Source organism: Schistocerca gregaria, chromosome 7 (genome assembly GCF_023897955.1).
Source record: "Schistocerca gregaria isolate iqSchGreg1 chromosome 7, iqSchGreg1.2, whole genome shotgun sequence".
NCBI lineage: Eukaryota > Metazoa > Arthropoda > Insecta > Orthoptera > Acrididae > Schistocerca > Schistocerca gregaria.
Window position 1 is genome coordinate 80428883 of NC_064926.1, and position 17999 is coordinate 80446881.

At 43.5% G+C, this 17999-nt stretch overlaps 1 protein-coding gene across 1 annotated transcript in view; it reads left to right on the top strand.

Annotated features, from left to right (window-relative positions):
- Positions 1 to 17830: 17830 nt before the first annotated feature.
- The window catches only part of LOC126282005 (protein white-like), a 254448-nt gene continuing 254279 nt past the window's right edge, over positions 17831 to 17999 (top strand). Inside the window, exon 1 of the mRNA XM_049981397.1 lies at positions 17831 to 17939. The gene's annotated coding sequence lies outside the window, so the exon portion shown is untranslated. The remainder of the gene's footprint in view (positions 17940 to 17999) is intronic.

The following is a 17999-nucleotide window of genomic DNA, read 5'->3' on the forward strand; positions in this document are numbered from 1 at the left end:
ATATAATCGTGTAGCTATTATAGAAACCAAATGCTAAGTCATCTTTAATCTCACCGAATGAACTTCAAATAAAGAATGTGTTTTCAAGTAAACCAAAATGTTGCATTAAAATCTCATTAGCAGTACTGGTAAATGTTCTAAGTATATGAGCCTTATAGTCGTTACGTAATCGTCCAACTAACAAGCAAGAATGTACAAATAACAACACTGTGTCGTCTGTTCACTATAACAATGCATTCGTAATTTCTGTTTAAACATGTTCCCTAGGTTCTAGACTGGATAGTGAACTTCAAAACATTGTTGCATGTTAACAGTTTCTAAGTCTGACAAAGCATACTAGAAATGTGAATTGAAATGTTTTATGGCAAAGACAAAGTTAAAAAGCTGATTATATTTTAATAAATGGTTTTACATGTGAAATGTGGTGTAAACCTTTACTCTTTCTAGTACGGAGACTGTCAACTGAAAAGCAATTATCATGTGATTACGTCGGTAAGGAACATTGGAATTCTGCTCAAGGTTAACTTATGTTATTTTTCTCTGACCCAGCCGGCGCACGCGGCTGCCTGCGGTGCGAGTCATTGTCTGTTTCTTTGTTGGCGCGCGTCGTTATTGGGATTAGGAGACCTAACTTCTACCAATTCACCTTGACGAGAGGGCCCTGCTCTGCTTGAATCCCGCCAGTTCTGATGCAATTCAGGTCTGTCGTTAGGATCATATCGTCTGTCGTCATGTCGGTAATTTCTGTAATTAATTTCTTGTCGGTCACGTGGTGCAGAATTTCTCCCTGAATCGTAACTGCGCGCTGGACCGTTGCGTCTGAATTTATTCCGTCTCCCTTGATAATAATTATTTTGGTTCCCGTATTGTCTGTTTCTATGATTGTCTCTGTCATGTTCATTACTACGGAAATACGATCTTTCTCTGTAACTATTACTCTGCCAGTGGTTGTCATACGGGTGGTGTCTGTTTTGGTCACGATTTGTGTTGTGAGAATAGCGTTGTCGTGTCCAGTTATTATTTCTTTCATCGCGGAATTGCGACGGATGTGACCTGTAATTGTTGTGTTCCTGTTTTCTCATTTCGCGATTGTCAGTGTCAATTTCTAATCCTTGTAACAGTCCTTGAAAAGCTTCAATGTCGTCTTTGCAACGCCCTGCCAAAATAATATTCCTTAAATGTTCAGGCAATTTCATTATGCAAATGCGGATGAGTTCTGAAGGGCTATATGGGTTTGAAAGATATTGGTTCTTATGCAACATGTCTTCAAAATATTTGACAAGACTGGAAAATTCAGATTGTTCAAAGTGTTTCATCATCATTATGCTATGTTTTACTCGGTCTTGTGTAGCTTGAGACCAATATGCTGAGAGGAAGGCATGATAAAATTCTCCTTCACTGTGGCAATCGTGAATGACCGATCGCATTCTTACAGCTGGTTCATTCTCCAAGTAGCCACACATAAATTCTAATCTGTGCTCTAATGACCAGTTGGGAGGAAAACAATGAGAGAATTGATGGAGCCACGCTTGTGGATGAATGTCGTTGCCACAATTCTTAAATGTTTTGAATTTACGTGCAGTAATGAACAGCTTATAGTCAAAATCATCGTGTCGGCGGGTAGCATATCGGTCATTGTTACGTCGTATCGGCGGATCCATCTCAAAATTCGGTGCACCTTGCCAATTACTTTCATGATTTCCGAAATGCCCTGTGTTATTATTTTGTGGTTGTTCTGTATTGCTATGTCCCTCTTCCCATACTGGGGCGCGAGTGTCCTCTGAAATATGTAATTCTTGTATTACTTGAGCCAACTGATCTTGTACTTCCCGCATTTCTCTTTTGTACTGTGTGTTGATTTGATTTTGATTCTGTTTGAATTTCCTAATTTGTTCATACTCTTCAGTGTCAGTGAAGGCTACAGGTTTTGTGTCATTCAGATCATCATCTACCTTCATAGATAAGTTAGTGAACTGATCTGAAAGTTCGGCTACTTTATCCGACAGTGAAATTATTTCCTCTGTGTGTCTTTCTGAACCAATTTTCAGAGTATCTACTGTGTCCTTTAAGTTCGCTAAAGTTTTTGCAAGTTGCGTAACCGAATCGGTAGATGCAACTGAGTCAATTTTAGCTTGCAAGGTCTCATGATTTTCATGAACAATAGTTTGCAGTTCTTTTATGGCTGCTTCGTGATTCTGTAATGCATTTTCATGCCGCGAAAAAATAGGTTGGAAATGCTCACAAATTTGTGTTTTTACGACATTACAGACTTTTTGACATTTCGATTCGATGTTATGTAACTCATTAGTTAAATCTTCACGTGTTTGTTCAAGTGTGGTGTCTAACTTTTGAAGCTTTTGTTCCATTGTGTCTAACGTTTGAAGTTTTTGCTGTGTTTGTCTCTGATTTTGTTCCATTGTGTCTAACTTTTGAAGATTCTGTCCCATTTGTTTCTGATTTTGTTCAAGCGTTTTGTCTAACTTTTGAAGATTTTGTTCCATTGTGTCTAACGTTTGAAGCTTTTGCTGTGTTTGTCTCTGATTTTGTTCCATTGTGTCTAACTTTTGAAGATTCTGTCCCATTTGTTTCTGATTTTGTTCAAGCGTTGTGTCTAACTTTTGAAGATTTTGTTCCATTGTGTCTAACTTTTGAAGCTTTTGTCCCATTTGTTGCATTAATTGTAATAACAATGCACTGGTGTCTGAAACATGTTCCTTAGTCCTATTCGGCAATGCATTTGCACCGGCAGTATTCGCAGTTTGAAAAACAGAAAATGTGTCTTGTCTTATTTGAGAAAACGGCGAGGACACAAAACCTGAATCTACAGTATTTGCAATATTGTGTCCTGTCATTTAGGAATCCCGAGGCGAGCTGTTGCCGACCGATCGATCGATAACGCTTTCCTGTTCATTAATTGTTTCACTGCCTACACCATTATTTGCAACCCGCTCCATTTCCCTATGCACAATTACCAAATTACTACTTTGAACATTAGTTAATTCATTACATGGTGGCGCTAACACACTGCTTTCGTCTTCACTGTCATTTCTCAGTTTACTTTGGAGCCTAGTATTACGTTTTTCACACGCCATTATTGCCACAATATTTCACACGACAACACAAAAAAAGCACAATTTGAAAAGCAAAAATAAGAAAACACATTAACATATCACTGAAAATAATATCTAGTTCATTGCAAGCGCAGCTGCGAAATACTTTGTGCAAAACTACATGCATGCCACAACTATTTTGCTGTACAACCATGAAAGACTGCAACTACAAATGAAATTCTCTCTATGATTACGCGCCAGCAATAAACAAAAGCTACACTAATTACACAAACTACAAGGAAAAAATCAGAAGATTCCAGTGAGGTATCCTCGGCTAAGGGTCGACATATGAAACGTCCCCTTTTGAAAAATTATACAAATCTGTGCTTAAACTGACACACAATATTTTTTAGCGCAACGCAATCTGACTTTCAAAAATCCCTACGAAAGAATGGCCCTGACTAACATTAACCTAAACGTTTCACAAATCACTTACCTCACAAAAATCTTCGTTACTCAAGCTACTGCAATACAGCGAGCACCACTACTGCCAGCTAAATTAAAGATTCTAACTATGGAAGTCACTAACTACTGATAGGTATAGTTAGCAAATGAAAGATTTTAATACAGAGCAGACACTGTATTTACCTTAATAGTCGTAATATATAAATCAGTTCGTGACACCAATTCTTACAAATTTCAAAACTCCGCCATCTCTCTACCCACGTCCACCACTGCTGGCGGCTCACCTCCAACTGCGCAACGCTACGCGCTGTTAGCATCCAGTTGCCGCTGCCCAACACTACAATGGCAGACAACAATGCAAACCAGCCACAGACTGCACACGGCACAGCCAGTGATTTTTCATACAGAGCGCTACGTGGTGTTGGCGTTACCAATAAAAATACTTAAACAGCCTACTTACAACATGTCTTTGGCCTTCTTGTCCATATAACAAGAATTAGTTCAAACGATATTTGTTGAGCTTATAGTCTTTAGAAAGTTCTCTAATGATATCAGTTCTCAGGCTTTTAAGTGCAGTAATAACCACGTCACAGAGTGTCATTACCTCATTAGATTACCTCATTATGAATAAAGTATCTATAAGGACGATAGATTCTCATTAACTGTAGATTTATAATGTTAGGAATGCAGTCAGCTGCTGGAAACTAAACTTCTGTTATCAATGATTCAAGTACAGTTCCTTACCTACAAAACAATCTACAAAAAAAAAATATTATACGACGACCAGACTACACAAACGTTCTACATTTCTACTGCAAACATTAATGATTGAGTGCCCATAATAGGAATGACAAAACCCGCTACGGTTATCGAGTTTTTAAACGAATGTACATAAGGAATGTGATGCTTGTTTCACATGCACTATTTTAATTTGCTGTCCTGACTCCTGAGATGTTGTAATATAGCGTGAGTTGACGATTAGCATGCATGCTTTCAGAGTCTTTTAGATGGATTATTATTTCGACAATTTACGAGTAAATTTGCTGCTGCTATTTGTTTATACAATTCAAGTCAACTCACTTGTATTTTAATAAGCTTTTTGTGCAGATGACAGAAAAAGTGATAGAAGAGTTTCTGAAACTAATCTATTCTACGCTTAACTGGACAAAATAGACACCTTTAGCTTGAGATTTATGCTAGTCACTAACTTATTTGTTATGGTATCAGCAAAAGTGTGAACAGTATGATCTGACAATATTTTGTTATTTTAAGATCCTATTAATTACTACAAATACTCATGTTAACGGTTTCACCATGTCAACTGCCGTCTTGAGATGTGACAATATTCAACAAACAGTTTCGTCATGATCTTTAAACACTAATTAAATTCATAATGAACATTATGAAAAATGGCACAAAAAAAATCTTTTACAATGCTACAGCAACAGCAAGGTGATTATAACAGTTAGTGGCGACTTTCACACAATAAATTAGTGTCTGAACGTTTATAAGCTGAAGACACATTGTAAGTAGGCTGTTTAGGATTTTATGTTGGTAACGCCACGTAGCGCTCTGTATGAAAATCACTGACTGTGCTGTGCTGTGGAGTTGGAGGTGAGCCGCCAGCAGTGATGGATGTGGAGAGAGAGATGGCGGAGTTTTGAGAGTGGATGATCTGAAAGCGTGCCCATCAGAAAGAGTAAATTTGTAAGACTGGATGTCACGAACTGACATATATAATGACTGTTGAACACTATCAAGCTAAATTGTTTGTTCTCTATCAAAATCTTTCATTTGCTAACTATGCCTATCAGTAATTAGTACCTTCAGTAGTTTGAATCTTTTATTTAGCTGGCAGTAGTGGCGCTCGCTCTATTGCAGTAGTTCGAGTAACGAAGATTTTTGTGAGGTAAGTGATTCATGAAAGGTATAGGTTAATGTTAGTCAGGGCCATTCTCTTGTGGGGATTATTGAAAGTCAGATTGCGTTGCACTAAAAATATTGTGTGTCAGTTTAGTGATGATCAGAATAAGTAAAGAGAGTAATGTCTGTTTGAAAATCACATAACGTAAGAGGTTTATCAGCACAGTCATTTATAATTTTTCTACGGGGACGTTTCAATACTAACATTTGACAATATGTCAGTCCTTAATAAAATGATTCTACATCTACATGACTACTCTGTAAGTCACAATTAAGTGCCTGGCAGAGGGTCCATCGAACCACATTTAAGAACAAAGTTGTGTGCTACTGGTTGTCTGACTATTACATTTTATATGACACCTTCGAGTTATTTCTCTTCCGATGCAATCTCGAACAGTGAGAAGGAAAAACGAACGCCTAAATCTTTCTGTGAGAGCTCTGGTTTCTCTTATTTGACTATAATGATCATTCCTTCCTATGTAGGTTGGTACCAACGAAATAATTTCGAGCTCTGAGAAGAAATTTGGTGACAGACATTTCGTGAGAAGATCCTTCCGCAGCAGAAAACCCCAACGACGGTGTTTTAATTATTGACATACAAATTCACGTATCATACCCGTGGCACTCTCTCCCCTATTTGGTTTTATTGTAAAACGAGTTGCCCTTCTTTGAATTTTTGTGAATCCCTCCGTGGATCCTATGAGTACAGCAGTAATCCAGAAGACGACGTACGACCATAGTGTAGACAGTCTCTTTAATAAATTTGTGTCATTTTCTCAGATTTTTGCCAATAAATCGTAGTCTATGATTTGCTTTACCCGGAACATTATCTATGAGATCGTTGCAACTTAGGTTACTCGTAATTGTAATCCCCAAGTATTTAGTTGATTTTACAGCCTTTAGATTTGTGTAATTTATTGTTAAACAGAAATTTAGCGGATTTCTTTTGGTACTCATGTGAGCGACTTTTCACTTTTTAAGGTCGATTGCCACTTTTCGCCGCAGCTCGTGGTCGTGCGGTAGCGTGCTCGCTTCCCGCGCCCGGGTTCCCGGGTTCGATTCCCGGCGGGGTCAGGGATTTTCTCTACCTCGTGATGACGGGGTATTGTGTGATGTACTTAGGTTAGTTAGGTTTAAGTAGTTCTAAGTTCTAGGGGACTGATGACCATATATGTTAAGTCCCATAGTGCTCAGAGCCATTTGAACCATTTTTGAACCACTTTTCGCACCAAACAAATATCGTGCCTAAATCGTTTTGCAATTTGTTGCGATCATCTGATGACTTTGTAAAACGGTAAACGACAACATTATCTGCAAACAGTCTAAGGATGTTACCCAGTTGTCTCCTAAATCGTTTGTGTAGATAGGGAACAGCAAAAGGCCTAGAACACTTTCTTGCGGAACGCCAGATATTGCTGTTGTTTTACTCGCTGACTTTCCGTCAGTTACTACAAACTGTGAGCTTTCTGACAGGAAATCAAGAATTCAATTGCACAACTGAGACGATACTTCGTAGGCAAGCAAATTGATTAGTGGTCGCTTGTGAGGTGCGGTATCGAAAGCCTTCTGTGAATCTAAAGATATGGAATCAGTCTGACGTCTCCTGACAACAGCATGCACTACTTGGTGAGAATAAAGAGTTGTGTTCCACAAGAGTGATATTTTATGAATCCGTGTCTGTCAATAAATCGTTGTCTTGGAGGTGCATCATAATCTTCGGGCACAGTTATGTTCCAGCAAATCGATGTTAGCGACACGGGTCCGTAATTCAGCAGATTATTCCTGTTTGCTTCGTTATTGGTGTGACTTATGCAACTTTCCAGTTGTCTTTGGATAAGCGACCGCCAGGTAGCAGTCGAGCGGTGCCTGTCGATGGTCGGTAGAATCTTCACAAACTTAAAACGAGTTTGCCAGTTGCGATGCGAGTACCAACGCCAAGCGGGAAAACGGCTTTAGCCGTGTTCGGCGAGAACGAGTAACCAGTGCATCGCTAAAGCGCCGTTGAAATATTCCGCTGTCCCGGGAACCGGAGGTCAGGCTGGCTCGTTCTAGAACGTGCTGGATCGCTGCAGCCCTCGGCTGGTTGGCTGGGCAGACACCGGGTGGGAAGGCGCACACACTTCGCACCGGCGCGGCTTGCCCTCCCACAAGGTCACGTGGTGATGTGGACGCAGCGGTGACTGACCTTGGGCCATATTTCCTCCTCCGCAGCGACCAATCGGCGCCCGCAGCGGGGCACAGCCCGAGTGCAACCGTTTCCTGACTGACCCAGGGGAGCGCGCGTTACGTAACCCTTACGTAACGCCGACTCCACGCGACCAAATTGATTCTGACACATGCAAGGCACAGCGGAACGGAAACACATCGACACTGTGTGTCAAAATGTTTACTTGAACTTCAGTCACCGGTGTGTTCAACGCTGGACGGATCTTCAACGTAACATTATGTCGCTCTGGCCTACAGTTGACGATGAAAGAAAGGGTTATGAGCGACCGTCTGTCTTACGAAAAGTCGGAATGCAGGATCATCACAGAGGAAGTTGTAAGGACTGCAGAGTTTATTAAGAACGGGATCAACAGTCCTTCGGATGTTGTTCACAAAAGTCGTATTGTACATTTGCCAAATTCGGGCAATGAAGGAATTTAAGAACCTTTAACATCGCAGCGCGTCAGCAGTCGTTGGTTAATATATTATAACAGGGCTTCCCAAACTTTTAAGCTGGCGGACCCCTTCTTCAGTCGAAAATCCATGGCGGACCCCTCGTCAGTCAAGAGCACAGTAACTTTAAATTTAAGAGCAAAATCCATGACAACTGAAAACTTCTGAATGCACGTGCCATGTTCCCAATTCGTCTACCATGCAAGAAACAATATCATTAACACACGGCTATATGAGATTTTCTCTAATGGTATGAGATTTGCCTGTTTCTGCCACTCGATAACTAACCAAGAAAGAAGCTTTTAATGAATTTTTATTAATTGTTTTTGCATGAGTTTTCATGCAGTGATGAGAAGCAGCTAGTTTAGCACTCGTCCTTTTGGAAAAATCGATGTGTTTAGCCTGTAAATCAGGGTGAGTACCTTCAAAATGATTCTCCAATTTAACTGGAACCATTGAACTGTTCGGAAGGATTAGCGCACAAATTACACAATGAGCTTTACCCTTCTGTGTCTCCACAAAGCCCATTTCTAAATAGCTTTCGCTGTACTTACGCTTCTTGGTTATTCCACTTCCACAGGGTATTGCAACCAATGGAGTACTTGCAGCGTTTTCACATAATAAATCCGACAAAGCTCGCTTCGCGCATGCGTAAAAGGTTTCAGCACATCTAGCGCCGTGAGCCGGCTCACAAACGACACCCGCATTGTTGCGAAACAGTCGATCAGAGAAGCCGCATTCTCCGACACTAAACTGTGTATTCGTTCTCACTTTACAGGAACCGCAAAGGCTGCTTGGGAATACGACCTGAAGTAAAAGTACACGTGTTATTCACACGAAAAAAAATAAAAAATGCTGAATTACATTTTCACATTTTGATTCCATAATTTTACTTATTATTTTACACGATTTGGTGAAAGGTGGAAGCGGATCCCCTAGAAACAGCCGGCGGACCCCTAAGGGATCCACAGACCACACGTTGGGAAGCCCTGTATTAAAAAAACTAAACCCGCCTCGATTGCGATAAAAGGCAGCTTTTCTTTTTGGTTTATAAATGTGTAGCTATGGTTTTCTTTTAATCATTGACAAAGGTCTTCTGAGGCACTTGTGGGTTTTATTGTTGTTCTGAAGAAGGTGTAGTTATCTACGCCTAAACCTGGGTTAACACTAAACACTAGAAGCTTTTGTCGCAATCGAGGCGGGCTTTTAGTTTTTTTGATAAATGAAAGAATTCATTGACAGCAACTGATATTTGTACCAAGGCCAGTATTTTCTAAGGGGATGCATCAACCGTCTACGCCACCATGGCACAGTGGTTAGACAACAACATGGACTACCCAAGCACGCATTCCCCAATACAAATTTCCATCTACCGCACACTACTAAAATGGGGTATCCTATCTCTTTTCCCTCATCGCATCACGCTAAGTCCAACACGAGACTGGGTGACCCGCACGAGACTGAGGGAAGGGAGCTTTGTTCTTATTGGTCACATCCTTTATTGTATCATTATATGATAGCGGAACAAACACTGGTAGCAGTTACTTCTGTAAAATGTCTGGGAGTATGCGTGCAGAACGATTTGAAGTGGAATGATCATATAAAATTAATTGTTGGTAAGGCGGGTACCAGGTTGAGATTCATTGGGAGAGTCCTTAGAAAATGTAGTCCATCAACAAAGGAGGTGGCTTACTAAACACTCGTTCGACCTATACTTGAGTATTGCTCATCAGTGTGGGATCCGTATCAGATCGGGTTGACGGAGGGGAGAGAAGATCCAAAGAAGAGCGGAGCGTTTCGTCACAGGGTTATTTGGTAACCGTGATAACGTTACGGAGATGTTTAGCATACTCAAGTGGCAGACTCTGCAAGAGAGGGGCTCTGTATCGCGGTGTAGCTTGCTCGCCAGGTTTCGAGAGGGTGCGTTTCTGGATGAGGTATCGAATATATTGCTTCCCCCTACTTATACCTCCCGAGGAGATCACGAATATAAAATTAGAGACATTTGAGCACACACGGAGGTTTTCGGACAGTCGTTCTTTCCTCGAACCATACGCGACTGGAGTAGAAAAGGGAGGTAACGACAGTGGCACGTAAAGTGCCCTCCGCCACACACCGTTGGGTTCTTCTTCTTCTTCTTCTTCTTCTTCTTGCGTTACGGCCTCTGAAGTACCACGGGTAACCCCTTCGTGGACTGCATTCTCCTCTTCTTCTCCCAGAACCTCTTCATTCCTCTCACGCTCTTCTTCCGAGATCTTCAGGGTCCGTTTCAACTGTCGGCTCTACTGGTGACGAAAAAAAAAAAAAAAGGCTCTGAGCACTATGGGACTTAACTTCCAACGTCATCAGCCCCCTAGAACTTAGAACTACTTAAACCTAACTAACGTAAGGACATCACACACATCCATGCCCGAGGCAGGATTCGAACCTGCGGCCGTAGAGGTCGCGCGGTTCCAGACGGTAGCGCCTAGAACCGCTCGATCACCCCAGCCAGCTCTACTGGTGACATTATAATCATTTTCTGTATTCTTCTCTGTCACTAATCTCCAGCATATTGGTCGGGCTATTCTAAATTATGGACCCATTTTTAAAAATTCGTATGTATTCAAGAACAAATCCAAAATGAAAAAGGGTTATACCAATGAACAGAGGAAGTTTCAGTGTTTTTGGCGGGTGATGGCGGGAGGGTGGTGATGTTCTCGGAAGCGGCCCGGAGAGTTCGCGCGGCAACAGGACCGTCATTCCGTTTCACTGTCTGTTGTGAGTGAGATGGCGACTGTAGAACACAAGGTTTTCTGCGTTCTTGAGTTCGTGAAAAGTGAGGCGCAAATTGCAAATGTGAGGCGCAAATTTCAGTGCAGCGGGCATTTCGTACCAAATTCGGTATTCAACCATCCACTTGCAAAATTAATAGGCGATGCTTTGAGCAACTTAAACAGACTGGGAGTGTATGCAAGGGAAAAAGCACTAATTAATAATAAATTATTACAAATTATTAAATTTATTAAATTGATTTCAAGCACTATGAAAAAAAAAACTTTGAAACTTCCTCTTTTTATTTGTATAAAGCTTGTTCATTTAGGATTTGTACTTGAACAAATACGAAGTTTTGAAAATGGGGCCATCATTTAGAACAACCCTGCACAGCGTGATTTTTTCCGCCGTTTGCAGACGCTAGTGATTCTTCGATGAGAGGATACGGAACAACAAAGTCTAAAGAATTTACGTCCGGAAATGCACGGTTTCCAGACTAGAGACCATTTATTCAGTCATACTTTGCTACAGATACTGCGGTCAGATGAGCACTGTACCACGAAGCCACAGTGACAGTATGCGTGTTTCCCTCCTACAGTTCCCTTGCCGGTCTAGGAATGGTAGAACGATGGGTTCGATGACGGTTTGGATGTACCGTGCACTATTCAGTGTTCCCTCGACGATCACCAGAGGTGTACGGCCAGTGTAGGAGATCGCTCCCCACACCATGATGCCGGGTCTTGGCCATATGTGCCTCGGTCGTATGCAGTCCTGATTGTGGCGCTCACCTGCACGGCGCCAAACACGCATACGACCATCATTGGCACCAAGGCAGAAGCGACTCTCATCGCTGAAGACGACACGTCTCCATTCGTCCCTCCTCGCGACACCACTGGAGGCGGGCTGCACGATGTTGGGGCGTGAGCGGAAGACGGCCTAACGGTGTGCGGGACCGTAGCCCAGCTTCATGGAGACGGTTGCGAACGGTCCTCGCCGATACCCCAGGAGCAACAGTGTCCCTAATTTGCTGGGAAGTGGCGGTGCGGTCCCCTACGGCACTGCGTAGCATCCTACGGTCTTGGCGTGCATCCGTGCGTCGCTGCGGTCCGGTCCCAGGTCGACGGGCACGTGCACCTTCCGCCGACCACTGGCGACAACATCGATGTACTGTGGAGACCTCACGCCCCACGTGTTGAGCAATTCGGCGGTACGTCCACCCGGCCTCCCGCATGCCCACTATACGCACTAGCTCAAAGTCCGTCAACTGCACATACGGTTCACGTCCACGCTGTCGCGGCATGCTACCAGTGTTAAAGACTGCGATGGAGCTCCATATGCCACGGAAAACTGGCTGACACTGACGACGACGGTGCACAAATGCTGCGCAGCTAGCGCTATTCGACGGCCAACACCGCGGTTCCTGGTGTGTCCGCTGTGCCGTGCGTGTGATCATTGCTTGTACAGCCCTCTCGCAGTGTCCGGAGCAAGTATGGTGGGTCTGACACACCGCTGTCAATGTGTTCTTTTTTCCATTTCCAGGAGTGTAGTTTTTACTTACTGAAAGACAAGTGGCAACGATCGGTGGGCAGCAAGTTTGTATCAGACCTATCACCCTCGACAAAACTACAGCAATCAATGTCTGCAACACTGTTTCGCCATTTGTCTGAGACAGTCATTTCAGGAAGCAGGAAGTCATGAAGAATGTATAGGAAATGTTCGGACAGCAGGCTTAAGGAAAATATGATTAACACTGTGTAAGGCGGCTACCGTGTCAGTTCCAAGCAGGAGGATTCTTCATGACAAATGTTACTACGCTTTTCACATTCAGCTTGGGCAGAGCTTACCAGAGACTGACTTTCCACGTCGGGAGCAGTTTTGTCACTGGTTTCTTCACCATGGAAGCACGATTCCGAGATTTGTGTCATACATCCTATTCGCAGATGAGCCTATCTTCGCACAGAGTGGTATTTTCAGTTTCCATAACAATCATCTGTGGCATAGTATGCAGAACACCCATGGTATTGTGACAGGGAATCATCAGCATCAGCTCAGCCGGAATGTGTGGGCCGGGTAATGGGCGACTGTGTTTTGGAACCAGTCTTCCTTCTTCGTCGCTTAACAGGCCGGAAATATCGGCGTTTCTTGCAGGTGACTTTGCCTCTCCTGCTGGAAGATGTGCCTCTGAAGGTTTCTGATGGTGCTCCAGCCCACTTCGCCGTTAACGTGCGGACGCATCTCAATTGTGTCTTCCCTGGTCAAAGGACCGGACGACGGGGTCCGGTTGCATGGTTCTCCCCGATCACTGTATCTTAACTCGTGCGATGTCTGGTTATGGGACCATCTCAAAAGTATCCTGCGTGCACAGCCCATTCCATATGTGGAGACACTGGAGCCGCACATTCACGCTGCCTTTGACACTCTTCGGATGCAGGCTGGCCTATGTGAACGTGAACGTGTGAGGCAGAACATGCTATGGCGTGTACACTCGTGCGTTGAGGCACATGGAAACCATTTCTAATACATACTGTACTTTGCCTGCATGGTAAAGCTTGTATTAGACCGCAATCTCTGTGACAATGATTGATTTGATAAATGGTACTAGCATGGGAACCATGAATTTCCGGACATACGTTCATTAGGACTTTTTTGTTCCGTATCATCTCATCGATCAATCCCTAGGGTTTGTACACGGTAGAAAAAAAATCACCCTGTATACGAGTGTTATTCGGAAACTACGGAACGATATATTGTGAAATGGAAACCACACTGAAAATTCGATGAAGTTTTGCACAGGTGTGTTGGGCAGTGTTTCTAGTGTGCCCGTCGATCGCGTTACGTCGGTATTTTTAGTTCTCAGCACACAGGGAGCACATAAATATAACTAGAACAATAGTGTCTCCCGCCTTGTACGAGGGTCTGGTGGGGAATTTCGCCTGAAGCTATGCAGCCAACATTACATAACTGATGTGCGTTTTCTTCTTCAATACAAAATGGCTCAAATGGCTCTGAGCACTAAGGGACTTAACATCTGAGGTCATTATTCCGCTAGGACTTAGATCTGCTTAAACCTAACCAACCCAAGGACGTCACACACATCCATACCCTAGGCTGGATTCGAACCTGCGACCGTAGCAGTCGCGCGGTTCCAGACTGATGCGCCTAGAACCGCCCGGCCGCAACGGCCGGCTTTCTTCGAGACAATTCTCAGCCGAATTCCGCAGGGGCAATGAAGATGCCGCTTGATCGTTTTTAATCGGAAATGTTTGATTACCCACAATACAGCCCGTAATTGTCCCCCTCTGAGTTTTATCTCTGCTGACATGTACCGCTGGCTATGAAGACAACATTTCGGCACAGACAACGAGCTGCAGGCCAGCGTAGAGAATTGGATGCCTTCTATAACGAGGGTATTGGAAAGTTGGTACAACGCTACGACAAACGTCTAAGTCGGATCGGCGACTATGGAGATAAGAAGCTGGAAGTTGTAGCTAACTGTTGCAAATAAAACAGATTTCATTTTCACTGTGGTTTCCATTTCGCGACTTATCGTTCCTTACTTTTCGAATAGACCTCGTATCTGTATGAGTGGTGTCTGATTTTAGTTAACCACGAACAACCTGCGTGAAGTATGCTTGCTTTTCATGATTTTTCTATTCATTACTATGTTTAACTGAACCTACTTATGTGAAAAATGATGCCACGACGGTTTCCTCGTTTTTGGTTTAGGGGACAGTAGTTGTGTATTCAATCACTATTAAAAATATGAATTTAAGTTTTTGCATTTCTGCGACTATAACTACGTCGTTTATTACCTGCTGACAGTAAGAAGCCATAGTCGTTGCAGTTTCCATTTGATACGTTTGCCATTGGTATCACATGGCTTTGTTTTTTGTGCAGGTGTCGAGAGAGACTGGTTGTTCTATTCGTTTGGCTATTACTTACTTGCACTTGGGTACCTTTGGCTCGCGATAATATGAATGTTGTTGATCTATGCGAGAGGTATCGTTACTGTGTTCGCCTGTTGATCATGACATTTATCTGTACTCGGAAAACAGGAATCTACATCTACATCCATACTCCGTAACCCACCTGACGGTGTGTGGCGGGGGGTACTTTGAGTAACTCTATCGGTTCTTCCTTCTATTCCAGTTTCGTATTGTTCGTGGAAAGAAAGACTGTCGGTATGCCTCTGTGTGGGCTCTAATCTCTCTGATTTTATCCTCATGGTCTCTACGCGAGATATACGTAGGAGGGAGCAATATACTGCTTGACTCCTCGGTGAAGGTATGTTCTCGAAACTTCAACAAAAGCCCATACCGAGATACTGAGCGGCTCTCTCTTGCAGATTCTTCCACTGGACTTTGTCTCGCGATTACTAAATGATCCTGCAACGAACAGCGCTGCTCTCTGTTGGATCTTCTCTATCTCTTCTATCAACGCTATCTGGTACGGATCCCACACTGGTGAGCAATATTCAAGCAGTGGGCTTGTGTACTGTAACTTACCTTTGTTTTCGGATTACATTTCCTTAGGATTCTTCCAATGAATCTCAGTCTGGCATCTGCTTTACCCACGATCAGCATCATATGCTTATTCCATTTTAAATCACTCCTAATGCCTACTCCCAGATAATTTATGGAATTAACTGATTCCAGTTGCTGAACTGCTATATTGTAGCTAAATGATAAGGGATCTTTCTTTCTATGTATTCGCAGCACATTACACTTGCCTACATTAAGATTCAATTTCCATTCCCTGCACCATGCGTCAATTTGTTGCAGATCCTCCTGCATTTCAGTACAATTTTCCATTGTTACAACCTCTCGATATACCACAGCATCATCCGCGAAAAGCCTCAGTGAACTTCCGATGTTATCCACAAGGTCATTTATGTGTACTTATGTAATCAAGGTAAAATACCACCCAAATCCTGCCACGTGCGAGGAATCTCACCAGAAGACGACAACTTGACAGGGTGGCTCGGCAACGCGGGTTTCGGAGATCCTTCTGGACTGCCGTAGCCACTCCAGTCCCTTTGAGTTTCCCCCAGCACGCCGGGGCTTGGCCATTTGGCCATGCTGGCCAGCAGGCCATGCTGGTATGTTCACGACTGACGGAATGAGGTGGCGGCACGACTCATTCCGAGTACTGGGGAGTCCATGCGACGGCCACATTCACCATCAGGACAGCGTGTTACTTTAACTTGAGACAACTAAATATCTCTAAAACGACGTGAAACTTCCTGGCAGAGTAAATGTATGTGCGGGACCGAGACTCGAACTCGGGACCTTTGCCTTTGGCGGGCAAGTGCTCTACCATCTACCATACCCAGGCAGGACTCACGCCCCGTCCTCACAGCTTTACTTCTGCCAGTACCTCGTCTCCTACCTTCCAAACTTTACAGAAGCTCTCCTGTTCTTTGCCAGGAGGTTTCATATCAGCGCACACTCCGCTGCAGAGTGAAAATCTCATTCTGGACACATCCCCCATGCTGTGCCTAAGCCACGTCTCCGCAATATCCTTTCTTTCAGGAGTGCTAGTTCTGCAAGGTTCGCAGGAGAGCTTCTGTAAAGTTTGGAATGTAGGAGACGAGGTACTGGCGGAATTAAAGCTGTGAGGACGGGGCGTCAGTCGTGCCTGGGTAGCTCAGATGGTAGAGCACTTGCCAGCGAAAGGTAAAGGTCCCGAGATCAAGTCTCGGTCCGGCACACAGTTTTAATCTGCCAAGAAGTTTCAAATCAGGGCACACTCCGCCGCAGAGTGAAAATCTCATTCTCTAAAACGACGTATCGTACGAAAAAAACTGTTCTAGCTGAAAATTTAATATTAGTAATCCAGCACGGTAGCTCAGCGTGTTCGGTCAGAGGGTTAGCTGCTCTCTGTAATAAAAAAGACTGAGTTAATCGATGAACAACGAACTTAAACGGATGTCTTACTACGTCCTCCTCGAGCTGATGCAACGAACAAAAGCGAACAAAATGAGGTTAATATAAAAATGATGGTAGAGCATTTGCCCGCCAAAGGCAGAGGTCTAGAGTTCGAGTCTCGGTCCGGCACACAGTTTTAATCTGCCAAGAAGTTTCATATCAACGCACACTCTGCTGCAGAGTGAAAAATCTCATTCTCTAAAACGACCTATCATACGAAAAAACTGTTCTAGCTGAAAATTTAATATCAGTAGAGATGACGTGTGGCTGTGCAACTGGGCACCTCCGAACCACCCCTCCTGTATTTTGAGATGGGACAACCCCCACCCCCCACCCCTTCTTTTTATTGCATATTCGGATACGTACAGTTTACTCAAACCATTGTTTCCTATTAGTGTTAGATGTTGCTGTAATCGACAAATCTAAAACCTACCTGTTACTGCAGTTACATACCGACGCATTTTATTCTAAGTTTAATTTACTATGTAAAAGTGAAGCTTTGTATTCTAACGGTCGATGTTTATGTTTGACACTTACTTTAGTATTCCGAGTTTGATTATACGCTGAGGTGACAAAAGCCACGAGACACTTGCTAATGTGGTTTCGGGCCACGTTTCACCTCGCATAGCGCAAGCAATTCGATGTGGCATAGAGGTAACAAGTCATTGGAAGTCCCCTGCAGAAATACTGAACCACGCTGCCTCTACAGACGTCCATAATTACAAAAGCGTTGCCGGTGCAGCATTTTGTGCGCCAACTGACTTCTCGATTATGTTCCATATGTAGTGATTAAAATTCTTCTGGGCGTTATGCCGCGCCATTGCTAAAAATCTAACAACAATAATAAACTAAAAGCGACGTTTCGGCCGAATTGCAACGGCCTTCCTCAGGGCACGACTGGTTTTGCATGGAGATAGGTGTTTCTATTTATTACAGAATAACGATGTCTGACGTCGCTGTTGCAAAACTTTTAATTGGCCCTCTAATATGATTGGCTAGTCATGACGTAAGGGAAGATGGAAGGAAAGAGGCTATTCGTGGATGTCCATGTCGCCAACGATTGGTCGCTGTCCGCCAATCAGCGTCCGGCTTCTGGTCGGCAAGTTTTCCTCCTGGTGTGCGCGGAAGTGGACTGACAGTTGCTCTTCAGCTGTTTGTGCAGGTACGCCCGTGTCCCGCGTAGCTTCTGCCCCGCGACCGCTCGATGCCCGTTGGATTGGGA